Genomic DNA, 4,190 nt, shown 5'->3' on the forward strand with positions numbered 1-4,190 from the left:
ACCCCACGGATAAAGGTGAACTAGTATTAAACCCTGTTGTGAAGTCTCAGCAGGGAAATTCTAGCTCTAGATCTGCACACATGGGCACTGAGCGGACGGGCTGTAAGGAATAACAAAACAATCAGTAGTAATGAAATACGAGTGACCTTTTCAAGATAAAATGTCCTGTCCGGCCAAGAGATTGACGTTGGTGGCTTGGTGAAATTTTGAAAAGCACACCTGATTGATAATACAGGAAATGACCGGCATGCATTTCGCATCTGCAAACACGATTTCACATTATCAACAAGAGTTCGAGGATCTCATAACTCTGTGAAAGATCTCGTGAGTTTCTCATTGCATACTCGGTAAACCGCCTCTTGGCGTACCACACCAGGTTTGTACTGAATAGTACAAGCTGCATGCCCTGACATTTCTTTTTTATTATTCACTCACACCGGGAAGGCTCCCACTCTCAGTGTGGTGCACGTGGGTTCTTCTACCAACTCGAGATGTGGCTCTCCTCCAAGATGGGACCTCTCCTCCAAGATGGGATTAAACGCCGGCCTATTCGAGGGACGTAACGTTAACTGTTACTGATTCACAGTGATAGTCACGTAAGCATACGGAAAATACAGGCAGACCAAAAGCCATTACTGTCGCTGAATTTGTAGACTCTTCCATTGACTCCTTGGCCTTGTGTGACTATCTTCTGCCAGCAAAGGGCTAATTGTGCCAATTTCGTCTTGTCACTCTCGCAACTTTGACCTTTTGTGACCTTCACTTGATTGGGAATGTCCTCACTTCACTCATTCACTTCACTGAGGAGGCAGAAGGGCATTAAATGGGGCCACATCTCGAGCATAGTAAAGAATCCACCATACTGTGGATCAAATGTATCTGTTAGGATATGCAAACCCAGTGCGTCATAAGGCGGTTAAAAAACAAACAAGTAAACAAATAGATATTCCTGTGGCTGTATCGTTCGCAGCTAGTATATCGAACTATACCACAAAATAGTATGGTATGTCATGAACATGGTTATTCCTGCTTTCCGTATTATTCATGTTTACGATTGAAGTTAAAATATGATGATACTAAAAGCATCGCATGTCAAGTGTATCGAAGCTGAGACTTTTATTTAAAAAAAAGGTGGTATCTCACTGTACTTTGGGCACCGGTGCGGCACTGCGGGGTTCGTTCACTGCCGCACCGTTGTGTTATTTTCGCCGATTTTGTTTTTATAATATAGATAACTAAAGTAAGTAAGGTAAGTAAGTAAGTTATACGTTAAAGTATGGCCTAGAAAACAACAAAACACACAAAATGAAAGAAATTCGTTCTTTATCTCTGAAATTTGTTGAGTATTCTTGAGTACAACCCCGCACTGCCACACCGGTGCCATAAGTGCAGTGAGATACCACCTTTACACACAGAATGAGTCAACATCTGTATAGAAAAAAAGGCTCTCGCGTTCAGCATGTAGGCTCAGCGGGAGGCCCTTTTACTTGCCAATTGCTGGTTTCCCTAATCTTCTCTTACCCCCGCATCGGGTATAACGTACTCATTGAGTTATCTTTTCACATTGTTGGCCAGTTACGGACTCAACAGCTATACAAATTACACACGGACCCTACGGATAGTGTAGCAAGGTGTCAAAAATCCTTTCTGTGCGCAGAACAAGCTTGTCGTGTCGCATTGGTTTTATTAGATTCTGCTCCACCCATTATTGTGCTTGATTGTGTTTATTCGCTGGACTTAACCATATATGTTGACGGTATTGTGTTGTCGTTGTCATGAATGAGTGCCTTTCATGTGGGGAAAATTGTGGCAATTTTCGCGAGGAGTACAGCGTGAGTGGTTTCTAAATAACCTTTTAATTAGGAGGGCGACGCGCGCAACTGGATACCCCGTCTGGGGCTTTTTGGCAAATTGCGTGGATAGGGTGATACTAATGGACCGAATAGGCTGGCAGGCACATGTAAGCAGGTACATGTACACGCGCCCGTACACAGACACTCACGTACTCTCTGTCTGTCTGTCTGTCTGTCTGACTCATACATACACACACACATACACATGCACACATACGCACACATAACGTTATATGCATACACACACATGCAGACACACAGGCACACATACACTCACACAAACATAACGTCACATGCACACACACACACTCTCTCTTTCTCTCACACACACACACAGACACACGTACATAACGTTACTTGCATATACATACACACATACATACACACACGCACACACACAGAGTCTCTCTCTCACACACATACACGCACACGCAGACACACAGTCTCTCTCTCACACACACGCGCGCACTCACTCACACACACACACACACAGTCTCTTTCACTCTCTCTCACACACACACACACGCACACACACATACAGAGTCTCTCAATCACACTCACAAATGCACACATACATACATGTATATAGATTTACATATACATAGTTTTACATAAGCGCTCGAGCAAGTAACACACACAGATACGTATACGTGCACATACACAAGTATACACCCCACCCACCCACAAAATGATTCACGCATCCGTTAAATAATGGTGATAAACACATGCGTACGGGATGGATCAGGCAAAATTGGACTTTAGGACGAGTGGAAAAAATTCTGACAGCCCCATGTTCTGTGTATAATTGATTAAATCAAGCATGACGTACCCCAAAAGATGGCAGTTGAAAATGCAGATCTCATAGCCATCGATGCAATACATGATGACAATTTTCTGATAGAAGATTTTGCGTGAGTTTTAAATCATGGATAAAACCTCAACATAGCTGACTTCGGCCAAGTGGAAAAAGTTGTTTTTCTGGTTACCTGATCGACTCTGGCCCTGAAAGTCACTTCTTTTCAGTTGAAAATCGAAGAGAATTCTCTTCAAACATTTTGAACAATGTAAATTTTGCACACAGCGCTGATCACAGTCCACCCTTGTTTTTCTCGCCATTTACCTACTGATATTCAAAAGGACGTCAACTGGAAAGTTATTTGAAATTTGGTGTGAACTGATGAAAGGTTTCATACTACATGATTGTGCCCCGAAAATCATGGGATGTGAACCTAGAACGTATTGATCACCCCTCGTAGATCATCCTCAATGGTAGGTCCCATGCTAACATATCGCTGAAAACACCCGCGACAAAAAATATTGTCCATCGAACGCGACACTTAAATAATCCAGGAAGAAGGAAAAACACCAACGCACACACCTACTCGAACCGGACCTACCAGACCCCACAGGTGTTTGGGGTTTGTTATTAGTTATTACACACGCCTATTAAGTTATAATAAATGATAGATAAGTCTCTCGTTGTACATTATGTCACATTTCTAAAGCGGGGCCCAGCTGGGCAGCTTTTGGGAACGAAATGTATGATATAAAAGATACTAAACTACACAAAACGTCAAGAAAATAGTCGTGGGTATTATCAGTGTATACTTTTACGTATACATTTCTATTTTTCGTTGTAACAAACAGCCCGGCCGGGCCCCGGTTTGGAAATGTGACGTTAGACTAAAGGTCTCACTGCACTTGGGGCACCGGTGCAGCACTGCGGGGTTCGTTCACTGCGGCACTGTTGTGTTATTTTCATCGATTTTTTCATAATCTAGATTGCGTAATACGTCGAAGTATGACTTAGAGGATAACAAAGTACAAAAACAAAAAATCGTTCTTTATCTCTGAAATTCGTTTCAATTGGTAATCTTCGAACCCCGCAGTGCCACACCGGTGCCCCAAGTGCAGTCTTCTTCTTTCGTGTCATCACTACACTTTCCTGCTCCAGTACTCCACACACTCCCTTCCCCTGGGGTTGAGAGGAAGGGAGTGCAGTGCAGTGTAGTGCAGTGAGATACCACCTTTACACAGTGTTGTGCGGACCACCCCGTAGACATACTGTTAAATTGGCTCTACATAGTGGCTCTACAGAGCTTTGTCCTTGTGCAACTCTTGGTAGGTCAGATCTTCAGATAAGTGTGTTTCACACGCCACTGGAGCCTGTGTATACACGTGGTGGGCTAATCTCTGTTTCTTACCTCTAGGACTCGAGTTTCAGCGGTGTCTTAATAACTGGGAGGAATAATCATTCGTCTGAGCCCTCTCCGATTTGGCCACCAGTCGATAGGTACACTTCGCAGGATAATTAGATATATACCACCACTTGTATCA

The sequence above is a fragment of the Branchiostoma floridae genome, chromosome 1, assembly GCF_000003815.2.
Source record: "Branchiostoma floridae strain S238N-H82 chromosome 1, Bfl_VNyyK, whole genome shotgun sequence".
NCBI classification, from domain to species: domain Eukaryota; kingdom Metazoa; phylum Chordata; class Leptocardii; order Amphioxiformes; family Branchiostomatidae; genus Branchiostoma; species Branchiostoma floridae.